Source organism: Jaculus jaculus, chromosome 17 (assembly GCF_020740685.1).
Source record: "Jaculus jaculus isolate mJacJac1 chromosome 17, mJacJac1.mat.Y.cur, whole genome shotgun sequence".
Taxonomy (NCBI): Eukaryota; Metazoa; Chordata; class Mammalia; order Rodentia; family Dipodidae; genus Jaculus; species Jaculus jaculus.
In genome coordinates this window covers 65,619,300-65,638,248 of record NC_059118.1, presented here as the reverse complement: position 1 = coordinate 65,638,248, position 18,949 = coordinate 65,619,300, and the positions used below count along the sequence as shown (strand labels likewise).

Sequence of the window (18,949 nt, the reverse complement as noted above, 5' to 3'; positions counted from 1 at the left end):
GTATCAGCATCAGCATCAGCATCAGCATCAGCATCAGCATCAGCATCCGCAGTGTGTTGGTTCTAGGAGCCCCTCCCATAAATACTAATGCTGGGAATGCTAAAGGCCCTCGTACAGAATGTCACCGTATCTGCATAGAACCTGTGTGTCCTGCAAACTTTGTCAGCTCTGCGTTTCTTATCGTCCCTAGTATTGTGTAAATACTGGGGAAGCAGTTGATACACTGTATTGTTTAGGAAGCAACAATGAGAAAAAGCCTATATGTGTTCTGTACAGGTGCAACTTTCAAAATAAATATTTTAGATCTATGGTTGGTTGAATCTGCTGCAGCCCATAGACACGGAGAGCTGACTACATATACCGCAGGATATATCCTCTGTCTGCTGAAAGGAAGTAGAAACAATACCTAGCCTGCTGGAAATATCATAGAATTTCACATCATCATATTTATTTGTCCCTAGTCCTTGGGTTTCCTGTATTAAAATCTTGGTGGTACAACTTCCACCAATGCCAGAAGTCAGAGGTAAGGGGCAACATGTGGCAGAGACCCCAGGGACCTCAGGGCAGTGGTGGATGGGAATGAGGTGCTCACAAAGGAATTTCCCACAGCACCCCAGGAAGCCTGGCAGGGCCGAGGAGCTCCGTGGGACCACTTCATGCCATCCACTGGCCTAGAGCTCCAAAATGAACCACAAGAAAGGAGACAAGGGCTTTGAAAGCCCCTGGCCGTGCAAATTACAAGTTGTCTGCATGGACAACATCAACTTCTAGAGAAAATCGGCTGTGGGGCTGTGGAGCTTACTGTATTTCCTGCTGTTGCAAACCTGAATAGGATCGAGTTGAGCAGCAAACAGTGTAGAACATACCAACTAAGGATCACTGATGTAGAAGCTGCTTTTATTTATAATGACCCCGCCTTGGAAGTGTGCCACAGTGAGTCAAAGCAGAGACATCTCAACTATTTTCCCAATGCTTATCTGGAGAATTTTGCATTAAGGTTGCATCCGAGCTGTGGAGACACGTTGATGAGTTAAAAGTCCTGAAGATACACATTAACTTTTCCTTGGATCAGTCAAAAGGAAGGAAGTCTTCATTTTGTGATGCCCAGTGTAGAGGGGCATATAGCAGAGAGAGGGTCTCATGTCTTCTCTTGTGGGTATCAAAACTCCACAAGATTGTGGTTCCTATGTGTTGACTCCTACTCTGAGCTGTGTGCCTGGAAGTCAGCATTCACAGTAGATGCTGCAGTGGTAGCTGTTTCCAATGGAGAGTTTGTGGAGACAGTGGATACCCATGAGATGAGGAAGAAGACCTTCCACCGCATGCTCACCATTCCCACAGCAGCACCGACTCCTTCCTGGCCATTGGACCTGTCAAAATACTTGTAGATCCACCATGCATGAAGCCATTCATTTCTGTTCACTCCAACTTCTTCCACTGCTTAAACATACATCATACCTCACGAAGTGTTTGAATTTTAAGAAGAAATTCTGACATGTAGATATCCATACTCCTGTCTTTAAAATGTATTCATTGGGTGGGAGAGATGACTCAGGTTCAATTCCCCAGGACCCACATAAGCCAGGTGCACATTTATCTGGAGTTCGTTTACAGTAGCTGAAGGCCCTGATGCACCCATTCTCTCTCTCTATCTGCCTTTTTCTCTCTCTCTCTAATAAATTAAATTAAATTTTAAAAAGCTGTGTTCACTGATGAGGCATATGTTGAAGTGGCTGCTTATGCTTCCATGAGCATTTTAGTACAAATCTTTTGCACAGTTTCTTTATTATACACAAGACACCTTTGGCAAAAAGGTGTTCAGCCCAATCCTTGGCCCAGCAGGTTTTTTCAATGTTTCATATCTAGAATGTCTTGGTTAGATGAATGGGTGCTGAAGGGAATTTCAGGATATATTTATAGACCTTGGATGAAAAAAAAAGCCTTTGGTGTTAATGAGTATCACCACTGGATTAAAGAGGAACTAGGTAAATAGTGGCACATGAACTGAAAACTGGGGCATTTTACTACACCCCACGTTCAGGGGTGGAGAAGAGAAGGGTAACCCACACATGCTCCTGGGGATATGATGCTCGGCCTTGGTGCAAAGCTCATCTTGTGCGATTTGTTGAAAACAGGGTCAGCATGGAATTTGTGCTACTGCTGCAGAAATTTTCTGGAAAGATCACTCCAACGCCAGTATGAGTGAAAGTAGAGGAATTTATTTACCCAGGGGCCAAACAAGCTCTGCCCTGAGTGGAGATTTTATTTCCATTCTATAGTTTCCATAGCCAGTGGGGTGGGGTTAAGTGAAAAAACAAGATGTGACAATTTGCATATCCATCATTTTGTAGTCAGGCCACCATAACAATGAACTCCATTTTACTTTGTTTTAGCCTAAACCGTCATTTTTTTCTCATCGTCCTTCTGGGCCCTTTCTGGAAAATTCCCTCTTTGGGATTTTTCCATCTGCTAACAAAGATAAGTTTAGTCCCTCAACAATTAACTTTTTAACTCAGTAACTCATCAGTTTAACTTTTAGCTTCTTTTTTAGCATACTACAAGTTTTCAATAAACTACTGAGTCTGGCTTCCACTGTGTCAGCTCAGAAGTTGCAGTCTCATATGTGGAGTCAAATGCTGGTTTCCACACATGGGTTTGTGGAAATCCATTTCAAATGTCTCTTGCAAAGATCTCTGCTCTTTAACAAAGTAATGGGTATAACTACTTCCGTGCAGACATGATGGATGGACGCCCTGGTCCAACTCTGTTACACCTGCACTGAGCGTGAATAACGAAGTTGGAACACTGGAGAACTTAGATCCTGATGTGCCACGAATTCTTGAAGAAATAAGCCGGCTTTTGAACATGGAGAAACTTCTTCCAAGTTACAGACATGCCATCACCATCAGTTCTTGGGAGCCGTAGGGCTCTTCGGGAGAATGGACACCTGCCAAGTGACCCGGTTCTTTTTGGATCTCACGCTGAATTTGGCCACTTTGTGGAAAGCAGGATAGTAGCTTTGGAAGCAGTTATTGATCTTGCTAAGGTGGACAGGAGTTAGGAAGAACTGCAATGCTACTTAATATGATTCAGACTGCTCCTGCGCCCTACGTAAGACATAGGATTCTAAACATGCTAAGAACCCTCCATTACAAAGAACACGGAGTCTCTCTTATGCAACCCTGGAACTTGGTGAACTCTGGTACTTCACGTGACTGGAGGTTAGGGTATCGTGCTGTGGACTTGTATTTCACACTTTTTGGCCTCAGTAGACCTGCTTTTTACCCTTGCCAGAGCTGGGGCTGGTCTTCATCTAAAGGAGAAAAAAAGCCATCCATCTTGAATCCAAGAACCTGCGAGTCATCCAATCCCGAGCCGAGCACAGCTAGGTAGATTCCAGAAGCCTTTTGCAAGCTCGCAAGACGGGGAGGAGACTGATGCGCACACTGTGAGAGCCAGGCCTTCACTCCCATCATGGGAACGTGCTTGAAAGGCCATCCACGCCAGGTCGGGAACAGTCACCTTTGGAACGAGCACGCTCCAAGCATGCTCCCCGCCGGTGTTTGCTAAGGGGTTGGCGTCATGCCAGCTCAGGGACCGGCCCACTCCGCACACTCCCCCGCCCTCTCTGATGACGTCAGGCCCCGCCTGCCTCGGTGAACAGACAGGGACGAGACCGGACTTGTGGAGCCCCGGGTAGCGCATTCAAGCTGTGGGCACCTGCCTTGCAGTATTTATATGCTGGCGGGTTCGGGACGAACTGTTGCATCGCTTGTTGCCTTCTTATTGCACGCGAACACAGCCAGCTCGGTTTTGTGCACGCTTCCACGCCCTTCGTCAGCCCCCTTCCACACCACGTCTCCGTGTGTGCTGCCAGTCAGGTATGTTTGATGACATCATGGAAATTGAGTTGTTTTTTTTTTTTTTTTTTTGAGAGAGAGAAAGATAGATAGAGGGAGAGAGAGAATGGGCGCGCCAGGGCTTCCAGCCTCTGCAAACGAACTCCAGATGCGTGCGCCCCCTTGTGCATCTGGCTAACGTGGGACCTGGGGAACCGAGCCTCGAACCGGGGTCCTTAGGCTTCACAGGCAAGCGCTTAACCGCTAAGCCATCTCTCCAGCCCGGAAATTAAGTTTTAAACAGAGAAAACTGCCAGATCTGATATGCCTGCTCTTCCCCGTGAACTTCTTGCTGAGGAGACAGGCATTTCTGTCAAATGTCCCCCTGCATTCCAGTGTTGCTGTGGAAACTAAGCACCATCAGTCAGGAACAAAGGATAGATTTCCTTTTACCCTAAAGTACCAAAATTTTTGGACGACATTCTTTTTTAACAAAGTTTAGGGCTGGTGAGATGGCTAAGCAGTTAAGGTATTTGACTGCAAAGCCTAAGGACCCAGGTTCAATTCCTCAGGACCCATGTAAGCCAGATGCACAAGGTGGCACGTGTATCTGGAGTTTGTTTGCAGTAGCTACGGGCCCTGGTGCACTCATTTTCTCTCTCCCTCTCTCTCTCTCTCTCCCAAATAAAATATTTAAAAATAAAAAGTTCAATAACTATCTTTTGATAGCACACTTGGCCATCACAACATTGGAATTTAGCAGAACAATCAAATCCACAGTTACCCTCAAATCAAGATGTATAAATCACAGGCTTTGTTTGGTCTTCCCTTAAATACAAGCAAGTATCTTCACATGTAAAGTATGTTTTCCTGAGTGTGAACAACTCACATACTCAACACATGATCTGTTTTACAGAATAACTTTGCTTTGTCTTTTTCATTAAGATTGTCTCATGTAGTCCAGGATGGCCTCAAACTTATCATGTAGCCCAGACTAGCCTTCAATAATCCTCCTGCCTCCACCTCCCATGTGCTGGGATTCCAGGCCTGTCCTACCATGGCTGGCGTACATGCAGAATGATTTTAGAAAGGATCCTGTGTTGGGTATGTGAGGCTGGAAAATACTAGGTGCTTCACGGAGGTGTTTTAAATCAGAGGGACAACTTCCACAGAGGCAGACCCTGGCCCTGGCCTCACGAGCACTGGGGCCAGCCGATAAAGCCAGGCTTTCCTCTGGAGTCCAGGACAGACACGCGACCTCTCTCTGCAGAGTCGTCCATGGGGTTGGACGGCGAGGTGGCCCTGCGTCGGCGTGCTGCTCAGAGGTGCTGGGCTTGGCGCCCGTGTGCTGCTCAGCAGCCTCCCTTCGCTTGGCGCGGAAGGAAGGGGAGTGATGAAAGAAGAGTCCAGCTGGGATGACAGCCTGGCACAGAGCAAGTCCAGGGCTTTGAAACATTTCATCTTGGAGAGGCTGGATAAGAAGTTCCAAGCTGAAACATAGTCTCAGAAAGTAAGCAAGGCTCAGGAATTTACTGAACTTTACAAGATTCAATTCACCTGATTGGCTATGGCCCATGCATGTTATGGAAAGCAATCCGCTTTGCATACAGTCCACCGGGTCAACTGCTAGTCACATCTAACACAATCTCATAGAAGCATCCAGAATAATGCTTGACCACACATCGGCACGCTTAGAATCCCAACAAATTGACACATAGAATTAATATAGAAAACATTTCCCTCTTCTTGCAATGCCAGTGGCCCCAGAACCACATGGCTCTGCTCTCCTCTTGGCTATGGTGCCTCCTCTTGGACCCTCTGATTTTTCTGCCCCCGAGTCTGGCAGTCTCCCCATCACCCATTGAAAGCAGGAAAGCCAACAGAACCATTTTATCTGCAAGGTTTTCTACTAACTATAACCAGAAACAAACAAGATATAAAAATACGACACAGGAGTTCGGAGGTTGGAAATTCATGCTGGGTTCTTCCCATCCTGCCTCACTGACTTTCTGAGATAGCAACAGGAAATGTGCAGGCAGCTTTTGTGGGTCTCTGTCCTTGGAGGTAACTTTCTAAACAGTGGCCTCTGAATACCTCAGGCTCCAACTGGGCCAGACAGAAGCCAATGCCAGGATCTTTTATGCCAGAGGATTGTGTGCATTTCGGGGGAGCTTTTCAAGTGCCCTCTCTGGCCTCTTGCTTGTAAGTATATTCCTCTGGGACATATTCTACTTGAGGGCTTTCTCTAGAGAGGAATTTATGAAACCCTTTGGAACATCATGTATTTGAAAGATTTTTCACTGGGCAGAAAGTGAAAGTCACCTTTTCTTCTCCATCATCCCTTACTCCACAGAAGAATAATGAAGAATTTCACCTTTTCTGAAAAAGAAAGAGAAGTGGCTGGTGTGCCCACGTAGCCACTGGCCCAGCCCTCCCTCGTAGACCCCATGTGGACAGGTCCCCTGACTGCTGTCCCTCCTTGCACTGCTTTCCATGGCCAAGCCAGGTGAGTGAAGTTGTGCAACATTATGGTATCACTCTCCTCCCCTTACTAGCTTGGAATCACTTAGGACTTTTACTGTTTGTAATTATTATTCATATGTTAATCATTTAGGATTTTTATTATTTCTATTCCGGGGGGGGGGAGCACACGGAACTGCAGAAACCCTTGGAAGAGGCCCAGGATGGGAGTGTCTGAGAGTGCCGGCCTGGTCCATGTCTCAAGCATTCTTTCTTCTCCATCACCTCATAGATGAGCCCAGTGTCTCCAGAATGCCCCCCCTCTTCTCCACCAGCTTCCCCTGCTCCTCCCTCATCTCCTCTCTGTCTCCAGCATGTTCTAGGCCCTGGAGGATGTGAAGATTTCATCCCGCCAGTCATGCACATAGGCCCACATACACGTGTACCTACTCTCACTCATTCCTTGAACCACCGAAGGGGAGTGCTCAGAGAGCCATTAAAGACAAGCGGGCATCAGCAAAGCATCCTTTCATATTAATACGCATGTCTCCGCAGGTGGGGCTAGCCTGTCATAACTCTGCTCTTCCAATCTCAACGCTCACACTTCTTCATATTGCTTTGTAAATGACCTTTCCCACCCACCAGTCTGGAGTACCAGCTCACCCACGGAGGTCGATTCACAGTCACATACCCCAGCAGGGAAACCACCAGGACTGGCTCCCAGCATGCCTTCCGCTCTCTGCCTTTAGGTCCAGGTTTACTTGGAGTGGTGTGACTCTCAGCACCTCTTATGGCCTCTGGAAGCAAGTGTCTCCATATCTGGACTGGGAGATTGCAGAAAGCATTAGCTGCCCTTTTCCTCTAGGAGACACCTCCTGCTGGCCTTGTGTGGGGTGGGTGCTCTCCTAACAACCAGCTCAAGGCAACCTTGGTAATTAGAAAGCATATGGAGGAGGAGGTCATGAGCCTTCAGAGTGTAACACCTGCTCTTGTCTGGCTAAATGCATATACGATGCTCACCAATCTGCCCTGTAAGCACTTTACTTAATGTTCATACCCAAATATTGTTACTCTCACTTTTAGTTAGAGAAGCTTCTCTTTTCAGATGGCAGTGACTTCTTGGATGACCCAAAAGGCACCATAGTGCTAAGAAGTGACAGAGGAGTGTTTACATCTTCCAGCACTCAGGGTCCATTGTGGAAGAGGTGGAAGAAAGAATGTAAGAGCCAAAGGAAGGGTAGGACTGCTTACAATGCAATCATCCACACAGAGATTGGCCTCAATATCCTTGACCTCACAGTGCCTAGAACGACCATGACAAGACCCTCACAATAGGAAGAAAAGATGATGACATCAAAATAAATGAGAGACTAATGGAGAGAGGGAGGGGATATGATGGAGAGCAGAGTTGTGAAAGAGAAAGTGGGGGAGGGAGGAGAATTGTCATGGTTTATTGTCTGTGAGTATGGAAGCTATCAATAAAAAATATTTTAAAACAATTCTCTCACTCTCCCCTCTTTCTTACATGGCCTTCTAATTCCCACTTCTTTTCTTTCTCTCTCAAGATAATCCATGCAACCGATCAAAGCAAAACTTTCTGTTTGGCTAGACCCAGCTTCTGCTACCCACTGGCTTTCCAGCTCACAGTCTACAGGCGCCATGTCCACGCTGCTCAATGTGAAGATAACACTGTGGCAGGAGGATGGAGAATTCAATGAGATCACCTTGCAATATGTTGAGCAGGGAGGAGGCACACACTAGAGGCTCTCTGTTTAGCAGGGAGGAGGCATGCACTGGGGGCTCTCTGTTGAGCAGGGAGGGGGCACGCACTGGGGGCTCTCTGTTTAACAGGGAGGAAGCATGCACTAGAGGCTCTCTGTTTGTTCGTGATTCTCACACAAAGTCTGAGGCACACATGTTTATACATGTTCCCACCTGTTACAGGTATTATCAACAACCTTCATCAAAGATAGTAAGGCAGAGGCCTGCCTGACACACAAGGTGGCATTTTGGAGCCAATTATGTCAGAAAGGACAGGTTCCCTCATAAAACATGGATCTGGCCAGTCCCGAAGTTAGAATGGAAAGTGACCCTGGCTGATAACTGCAGGGCTGAGTGGACAAGAACCCAAAAACTAACAGTTTCTGCCCTTACAAAGTGACAGCACTTGGAGTCTGGTTCTCGCTGCCTTCTGTGTCTTTCTTCCTCAGCGTGCACTCTGCATGCCTGCTCGCCCCTCTCCCTCTTCTTTCCTTCTCTCCTTGGGCTGCACCCCAGGCTCACTGCCCGGTCACTGCTCCAGCCCCACTCTCTTTCCTGGCCCCCAGTCTAAATTTCCGGCTCGCTGCAGCAAGTGTCCACCTAGGTGCCAGTGAGCACCTCCGAGCCGCATACTCTCCTCCTTTCATTCCTCCTCACTGTCCTTGCCATTGTGTCTTGTACAACTGGTCACTTCTGTCCCTGTCCCTTAAATTTGCTCTACCAGCCAATGTGTCCAGGTCTCCTCACCTTCTGCCTAGACCTCCTGCGCTGTCCACTAACTCACTCCTCTGTCTAACACAGCCTATACACTGCCTAGCGGGGCTGAGGAGATAGCTCAGTGGTTCAGGTGCTTGCTTGCCCTGCCCAAGGCTGATCTTTAACCCAGGCACATCTCTATTTTGTTCATTTTCATCATTGCCACTGAAATATACCATGGCTGCCCCTGGCCCAAGCAGGTCTCCCCAAGTGCACATCTTGTAACCCTGTCCCTCTAGGATGACGTCACTCCCCACATGTGCGTCCTCTGCGGTGCTTTGTGTCTTCACAACCTCCTTCCTGAAGCCCAGCTCGGCCCTCACCTGTCCATACCGCAAGCTTAGCGCAGGGTATTTCCCTTCCAGGAAAGGCTGCCTCCTCTCTCAAAATGCCTGAAATAATCCTGGGTTAGTTATCTTTCCATCGCTGCAGCAGATGCGTGAGGGAAATGAACTTTGAAGGAGAAAAGGTATATTTTGGCTCGTGGTTTCACAGTCCGTGGTCCTTAGCACCTGCTGCGTTGGGTCTGTGGTAGCAGCAGAGGCGCTGGCAGGAGCACGGGTGGAAGAGGCCTGCTCACCTCAGGGCAGCCAGGACGCGGAGAGGAAAGGCAGGAGGAACTGTGCCACCGTTCCCTCCGGTCGTGTCTCCTGACCACGCTGCGTCCCCTAGGCCGTACTTCCCAAAGGCTCTGCTGCCTCCCACTAAACCAAGGTCTTGAAACCACACCTTTACCACAAGATAGCCAAGCTACAGAAACCCCTTACAAGGTCTCATTCCCTGAACCCTATGCTCCTCAGGCTCCATTAGCTTGCTTGAGAAAATTTAATTTCAGTGAGGAGTTGGAGAGATCGCTCAATGGTTAGAGGTGTTTGCTTGCAAAGCCTGATGGCCTGGGTTCTGTGACCACATAAAACCAGATGCATGTTCTCTCTCTTTCGCTCTTTATGTCTCTCTCTCTCTCTGTCTCTCAAACATGCTTTTAAACATTAATTCAGTGAACATACACTGACACATGAAATGAGTTAATTGTCCCTGGGTGCTGGGGGCAGCCAAAAGAAGAGCAGGTCTCCACCGCACCGACAACACAGCAGAAGGCGTGCTTCTGATCGCAGAGACCCGCAATGAGTGTGTCCTGGCTCCACCCTCTCATGCCCCCCAAGAACACTGGCAAGTCACCTCACCCATCTGAGCATCCGGTTCTTACCCTGCAAAAATAGCTGTGGTGTGTTATTATTGTTGTGAGGGGGGCAGAAGAGCAAGTGTGTAGAGATGCTGCGCTCGGAGCCTGCCACACAAACCTCCAGGAATGTGTGACACTTAATCCTGTCATCGGGAACAAAGAAACAAGAATAACTCCTACCTCACAAGAGTGTGTGATGCGTAGAACAGTCTCTCCCACAAGGAGGACTGAGGGCGCCTGCTCTGTGCGGGGATGATCACGCCGGGGCTGCGGTCAGGAGGCAGCAAACTGGCAGCTTCAAGTTGAAATTCTCGTGCGTGTGACGCCTTCCCAACTAGATTGTACATGTGAGAGCCAGTGACGTAACCGTAAATACATTACCGTATCTCCACATGTGACGAGTGTAGTAACTGGCGCCCTGCACCAGGAATCAGAAAACTTCTTGTCAAGAGCAGGTAGCAAATATTTCAGGCCACAGGTCTCTGTCTCAACTATTCAACTTGACCGTTAGAGTACAGATATAGCTAGGGGCAATGTGTAAATGAGCAGGTGAGGCTGTGTTCCAATGTGGCTCTATTACAAGACGGGTGGCAAACCAGTTTGTCCAAGTTCTTAGTTCTGGGCACATACTGGGCTGGTCACCCTCCCCGGGAGTCAGGAGAGCCGTGTTCCAGCAACACTGGTGATGTCTGCAAGCTCGCAGGAGGTACAGAACCCCATTCTCCACCCACACTGCTGATGTGAGACCCAGTGACCCATCTGCCCAGGTGATGGCTCCTTCCCTTCAGCGATGCCAAGTTCCTATGAAAGCAATATGTTCCTGTCATTCCTAAAGTGTTGGCACAAGTGGACATGGGCCTGGGTGAGGCTGTCTGACCCTTTGAAGAACCTGCTGTTTGGGCAGAAACAAAATGCCCTTTCAGCCCCATCTCCCAGGTTGCTAAGGAGCTAAGAGGATTCCTGCAGTTTGCCCCACCTGGCCCCACACTTCCATGACCTGGCCCCTCTCCTGCAAAGGTCAGCATCCCTCTAGCCCCTCACACTCCAAGGACTGAGTCCTTCCATTTTTCTGCAGGATTTTTTTGAACCCTTTTGCAAGAAGCTAATATGTCTGTGGGAGTTTGCCTATTTCCCCTAGAATCACTTTGGAAATAGAGGCAAGATACATGGATATTTCGTGAGATTACTTTCTTTCATTATGCTTTATATATTGTGATAATATTATTTCTGAATCCAATTCCTTTTTCTGCCTTCATTCAAATTACACCCCAAAATACCTAGAAAATGTTTATTTTCTCCCCAAAGCAAAGACTGGTCCAGACAAATAACTCGACCAAACTGTCACCCAGAAGAGGAAAATGCATGAGATTTGTCACATTGTGGTTTAGGAAGTAAACAATGGGAAATGAAAAAGAGAATTGTTATTGCAACTCTTCAGAACTTCTATTCTTACCCTTAATACAGCAATATTTCATTTTTATCATGCTTTCCAGACGCCCCACGTCTCATCCATCCAGCTTCCAACTGGCTTCTTGTCAGATTAACCACCTCTCCCACTCTCCCAGAAGACAAACCCTGAGGGTCTCGGGAACCCAGGCAGGGGAAGCTACTCACTGGCTCACCCACATACTTCTTTTCTCATGCTGAATGTGAATTACTACATAGAAACTGGCATAACTATGTCAACCACACGAACACCATCTACAGAGAGATCAGTGAACTCTGTCACCTGCTGTGACAGATTACTGCCTGTACCCAGGACCTGTCACGTGACCTTTCCAGTGACAATCTACCCTACTGCTTCTCCAAGGTCTCAGAAATCACCCCCCACGACCCTCCCAGTGACGAATCCACCCCATCCTATCTCCAGGGTCCCAAGACGCTGAGGTCGCCCTCAGGGTGTCAGAGCTTCCTGCAGGTACAGCCACACTCTACCTACCCTCACCAGCACTGGCATTTTCTCCAGCCTCTCTTGTAACTGGCACACTGCAAGTCACCCTCACTCTTGACAAGCTGACCCATACTTTTCTCCCCTGGCCATTGTGATAAAACTAACTTACATGCTCTCAAACAGGCTTTTCTGTACAAAAATAAATTTCTTGTCCATCACCTCAAATGATCCCAACCAAGGTCCTCTAAGAAATGTGTGAGAGGATGAAAATGCACATTTCATTGACAAGCGCATTGATACCCAGGAAAGTAAGCAACCTACCCTGCAGCCACCACTGTAGAACTCCAGATCTGGAAGCACATCTGGGCTTTATCACAAGCTCTAAAGAAGAAATCAGGCAATAGTGCGAATCATCACAGGCTATAAACAGTTTGACACAGGACTCCTGAGGATGTAACTGTTTGGCAAAGGAAACTCTGGGGATTTAGAATGACTACTGGGATCCAACAGGAGGTTCCTTTCTTCAAAGCTTTGCTGGTCTCTGCGGCTCAGGAAGTTGGGGCCTTACACTGGAGCCATGATCTCAGAAAATGCTCCTGGCCTCTGAGCAGGGCTTGACCCAAGTGTCCCTGTAACGGCCTAAGCAAGAGCCCAGTTCCCTAAGGCTGCGCTACAAGAAAAGGCTCTCAGGGCAGGCATGCTCGTAGGCTCTGGGTTGAAAGTCTCCTGCTTCAGGGTCGTCCCTAAGAATGCTCCAAGCCTGGAGGCCACCGCCGTGAGATGAGAAGGGGCGGTGGAGTCCCCCACAGGAAAGACAGATCCAATGGCCAATTTTTCAAATATACTTCCAGGCAACAGCCAGACAGTCTCTCACAGGTGCACATGGCCGCCACTCACGATGAGTGGACACTGCTGGACAGGACTCCGGCAACCATGACAGCATCACAATAGATGATATGGAGTCTCAGCATCAGGTGGTCCCATGCAGACTCGACACTGAAGACCTCACCTTGTGTGAAATGAAAACACCAGTGTTCCCATTGGTCACTGAGGAAGGGCTAATGTTACTCACGAATGAAAGGGAGACTGAAGTTAAAGATTAATGGAAATAAAACAATACTTCTCTCATCTAAGTTCAGATACTCTTTGTTATCAAGACAAGAACTTCTGACCTAAGGGTTCCACAATATACAGGTGAAGAGTATTCCAAGAACTCCCGACCTAAGAGATTTGCTGGGCACAGGTGGAGATCATCCCAAGAACTCCTGACCTAAGGCATTCACTGGACACAGGTGGAGATCATCCCAAGAACTCCCGACCTAAGGGATTCACTGGACACAGGTGGAGATCATTCCAAGAACTCCCGACCTAAGGGATTCACTAGGCACAGGTGGAGATCATTCCAAGAACTCCTGACCTAAGGCATTCACTGGACACAGGTGGAGATCATCCCAAGAACTCCCGACCTAAGGGATTCACTAGGCACAGGTGGAGATCATCCCAAGAACTCCTGACCTAAGGCATTCACTGGGCACAGGTGGAGATCATCCCAAGAACTCCTGACCTAAGGCATTCACTGGACACAGGTGGAGATCATTCCAAGAACTCCCGACTAAGGCATTCACTGGACACAGGTGGAGATCATTCCAAGAACTCCCGACCTAAGGCATTCACCGGACACAGGTGGAGATCATTCCAAGAACTCCCGACCTAAGGGATTCACTGGACACAGGTGGAGATCATCCCAAGAACTCCCGACCTAAGGGATTCACTAGGCACAGGTGGAGATCATTCCAAGAACTCCTGACCTAAGGGATTCCTAGGCACAGGTGGAGATCATTCCAAGAACTCCTGACCTAAGGCATTCACTGGACACAGGTGGAGATCATTCCAAGAACTCCTGACCTAAGGCATTCACTGGACACAGGTGGAGATCATTCCAAGAACTCCCGACCTAAGGGATTCACTAGGCACAGGTGGAGATCATCCCAAGAACTCCTGACCTAAGGGATTCCTAGGCACAGGTGAAGATCATTCCAAGAACTCCTGACCTAAGGGATTCACTAGGCACAGGTGGAGATCATTCCAAGAACTCCTGACCTAAGGCATTCACTAGGCACAGGTGGAGATCATTCCAAGAACTCCTGACCTAAGGCATTCACTAGGCACAGGTGGAGATCATTCCAAGAACTCCTGACCTAAGGGATTCCTAGGCACAGGTGGAGATCATTCCAAGAACTCCTGACCTAAGGCATTCACTGGACACAGGTGGAGATCATCCCAAGAACTCCCGACCTAAGGGATTCACTAGGCACAGGTGGAGATCATCCCAAGAACTCCTTACCTAAGGGATTCCTAGGCACAGGTGGAGATCATCCCAAGAACTCCTGACCTAAGGCATTCACTGGACACAGGTGGAGATCATTCCAAGAACTCCTGACCTAAGGCATTCACTGGACACAGGTGGAGATCATTCCAAGAACTCCCGACCTAAGGGATTCACTAGGCACAGGTGGAGATCATCCCAAGAACTCCCGACCTAAGGGATTCACTAGGCACAGGTGGAGATCATTCCAAGAACTCCTGACCTAAGGGATTCCTAGGCACAGGTGGAGATCATTCCAAGAACTCCCGACCTAAGGCATTCACTGGACACAGGTGGAGATCATCCCAAGAACTCCTGACCTAAGGGATTCCTAGGCACAGGTGGAGATCATTCCAAGAACTCCTGACCTAAGGCATTCACTGGGCACAGGTGGAGATCATTCCAAGAACTCCTGACCTAAGGCATTCACTGGACACAGGTGGAGATCATTCCAAGAACTCCTGACCTAAGGGATTCCTAGGCACAGGTGGAGATCATCCCAAGAACTCCTGACCTAAGGCATTCACTGGACACAGGTGGAGATCATTCCAAGAACTCCCGACCTAAGGCATTCACTGGACACAGGTGGAGATCATTCCAAGAACTCCCGACCTAAGGCATTCACTGGACACAGGTCAAGATCATCCCAAGAACTCCTGACTTAAGGGATTCATTAGTGTAATAATGTAGGTCAAGAGTAATAATGAAGGTGGAGAGTATCCAAGAACTTGTGACCCAAGGATGTAACTGTATGTAAAACAAACACCTAATCCAAATATATGAAGTCCAAAATGGCTGAAATCTGAAAGTTTCTGAGCATGAACCCACCAGTTGAAAGCTCCACACACACCTAACCTCGGCTGATGTGTCACAATCAAAATCTAAGTGCGGGGGGGAAAAATGTAAGTGCCCTAAAGGTGTTGTATACACCAGCTATACATGAAACCTAAGTGCATTTTATGTTCACACTTGGTCCCTCCCTCAGGATACCTCATTATGTATGTGTAAATATTCCAAACTCGAAATAATCAGAAATCTAGCCAGGCGTGGTGGCGCACACCTATAATCCCAACACTCGGGAGGCAGAGGTAGGAGAGTCACTGTGAATTTGAGGCCACCCTTAGACTACATAGTAAATTCCAGGTCAGCCTGGGCTATAGTGAGACCCTACCTCAAGAAACAAAAACAAAATCAGAAATACTAAACATTTCTAGTCCCAGTTCAAAGCATTCTGGATAAGATACTCAACCTGTACCGATTGTAGTTCAAGTTTCTAGAATGTCATTTCCCAAAATGTATCCATGGGAGTAGCACTTTGAGGGAATGTTAATAGCTATCTGTTTTGGGTCAAGTTATGCTCTCCAAAGGCTGTGTTGGAGCCCCTCTTTCTTTTTTTCAAAAAGGATAGATAGATAGATAGATAGATAGATAGATAGATAGATAGATAGATAGATAGATAGATAAAATTTTAAAGCTGTGTTGTCCAGCAGAATAAGCCCTGCTGTTTGCATAGCTGGAAGAAAAATTTACTATTTGACATTTAATTTTTCTAGTTGCAATCGTAAGAATTTCTTTTGGAATAAATCCTCCCCGTGGTCCTACAAAGCCATGCAGTCTACAGGCTGAGTTCCACCTACCTAACCTTGGAGCTGAGTTTCTCCTCTGACATACAGGTGTTTTAAATTATGCCCAGACTCACTTGGGGAGGAATCTGAGCCTATTCCATGCCCCTGCACATTGGCAGGCCCTCGCAGGCTCCCTCCAGGAGGTCAGCAGTGTAGTTATCCAGCAATTCTGCCCTCCTGCCTGGAGCAGACCTGGGCATCGCCTTGTCTGGCCAGCACTGTGATGCACGCAGCTGTAGATGGAGGGGATAGGGCTTTCCAGAAACACACTGGGCTCTGGGTGCTTCCACCAGTTAGGGTATTGGGACCTCAAGCTTGGGAGTAGGAAGGTCATGCATTGATGGTTTCACAGAATGCCACTCCCCTAAGGACTAACAGACAAGAGAGGGGAGGAGTAGAAAGAAGGGGACAAGTCCCCTCTCAGAGACATTCACTTCTGGCCCCAAGATTCTTCCATTTTTACCTGTGTGATATATTTGTCTGGCTTTAATGTTGAAGCCCCTGAGCTGGTAGTCTTTGGAGTCAACTCACACAGGCTATGGGAAGAAAATTATCTAACACCCAGAAATTTTGTAGGCCAGTGGTTAAATTGGGCACTACAAAATTGTCCACAGTGGGATTATTCTGGCACTGGGGAAATCATCAGAGGCCCCAACTCAGGGTGGCATTTCTTTCTCCCACAGGGCTACTGTCCTGCTGCCCCTCTGCATCACTGACTGGACGGGTGTGCTTCCCTCCCACGTGTTTCCCAAAGTTCCCACTCACTCTGTGGCCCTGCTCCTTCATGTCTGTGTAATACTAGCCTGGAGTCTGCAGTCTTTCAGGGTGAGGTGGCGGGAAACAGAGTTTTCTGCTCTGGCCTTCTGTGTTCTTTCCATCTGGAGTTCTCAGTGAAAATGAAGTCCTCACTGCCTGCAGCAAGGTCACCGACACCCACTTTGGGGACACTCCTCCCAGTCAGCAGCTCTAGAGAGTTTCTGGTTTAATATGATTTCATGCCTCACATCAAGTGGGTCACAAAAGGATCATGTAACCAGAAAACACAGAGCGCGCCATCCTTGTTCCTCTGCCTTCTGCTGGAAGCAAGAGTCTCTACCGTCTTGCAGTGGTAGTCACATCCCTTTGGCCAGGCGGCCCCCACTTGGAACCTGCCAACTCCTGGTCCTCGATAAGGGCATCCTGACTTCACACCAGATGGTGGAAGCTGGGCAGCTCAAGCAGGAGACCAGCTTCCGGCCGATGGTGAGAATGAATGACACTAATGAAGATTGCTTCGGCCATCATTTCTGACCTACAGCCAAGACAGCCTCCTGAGTTTCAATAACCCTCTCACCCCGCCATGGCCTTGGATACCCCCACTCCCCAGCACACAGACGTTCGGATGAACATAGCAGTGAGCTGATCAAATTCCTTTTTTCGGGAGAACCAGAAACAAGCTAGACCTGTTGGAAATTCTTGCAAATTGCTCATCTGTGAGTCATGTTTGCATCAGTCTGAGTGGGCTTGGGGTTAAGTGCAAGTTTGCCCAGCTGCCTCCGAAAATTGGCTCAATTAGTTATGGAGGCTGAAACAAGGGTCTGAGGTCACTGGAAGGCCGAGACCCTGGGGCAGTGAGCTTGGCAGTGCAGCAACCAGCCAAATTGACCACGGAAAGGAGGGTGTGCGGAAAATATGACACACCTAAAAAGTTAGAAATATATGAACTGCTATTTGAGTATCTTAACTTTCTGCGATGGCAATTTTATTTAGACCATCCTAATAGTATGGCCTATTGATTTTCAAGTAATCACTAATTTAGCATTCCAAGAGTTCTTGGAGTGGGGGGGTGTAAACAGGCCATCAGTAGGAGAGCGAAATACAGAGTGTCTTGCATCTCTTTCCCATTCTGACATGCTTCTCAGAAGCACAATTTAGTGGAAAGAGCTTTGGTTTAAGTCTCAGGAGACCTATATTTTAACTGCAATTGACTTGCTACATGGCCTTTAACAAGCCATCTCTCCTTTAAGTCTCATTCTTTTCAACCAAAGCAATATCATAGGTATTCTTGTAATGCCAAAATGAGCTGATGGATGGCAACATGGTTTTTAAGGTGGAGATTACCACATGGGTAATTTATATACGCTACACATATTACAGAGATCAGCCCTACCGATATGTGCACATGCGCTCTCTCAGGAGACGGGGAATTCTGAATGCAACCCCAACTGATGGCCCCTTTGTTCACTGTCGTTTCTGATCACAAACAATACAAAAGAGTAACAAATTGCCATTGAATTTTCCATTAGTCATCAAAGTGTAAGAGACTTGATAAGTAGTGAGAAAACATTGGCTCTTTGGGGGTGGGAAATCCATGTTATTGACAGCGACAAATGACATTTCTTTGGAAAATTTGTTGTCACTCTTTTTAGAGATTATTTGCATTGCTGCAGGGACAGAAGAACAACCCCAGGCACTCTTATAGGACGCGTCTGGGAGATGGACAGCCTGGCGTCTCAGGCCAGCCCCTCGCTCATTCCATCATCCGGGTGACATGTCTGAGCAGCTGTCTAGACGTGGGCCCTGGCTGCCCAGAGGAGAGAGGGTTTCACTGTGCCTCCCGCAGCGTGCAGGGCCGCACCAACAATGGCGAAGGGCCACACTGTTTTGAGGGGGCCTGCACGGAGGTCTGGCATGGTGACGGCACCCTCTGTGCCCGTCCTCCTCTTTGCCTCCACAGCAGCTGCCCCTGCTCTTCAGCTCTGGCAGCAGACCGGACACATGCCTCCCCCAGAGCTGCGGCCAGCCCCACTCCACTGGCAGCTGTTGCCACGGCCCAGAGAGAGCAGTGTGACGGCTGGCACTGGTGTGAGCGGGGCACATCTGCAGAGCGTGCCCTGGCCCTGGCTCTGGGCCCGTGGGCTCCCTGCCCTGCTCTACGGGAGGGTCCCAGCTGGTGCCTCTTCAGAGGACCCTCTCCTCCACAGCACGGCTGAGACGCTCCACTCAGCCGCGAGTGACATGGCATTTTCCAGATGCATGCTCATCCTGGAAATATTCAGGCTCAGGGACTATTTTAAAAATTCCGCTGGT

General features: G+C 48.2%; 1 pseudogene; it reads left to right on the top strand.

Moving 5' to 3' along the window:
• Positions 1 to 656: 656 nt before the first annotated feature.
• On the top strand, positions 657 to 18,852 carry LOC101607755 (annotated as a pseudogene).
• The last annotated feature ends 97 nt before the right edge of the window (positions 18,853 to 18,949 follow it).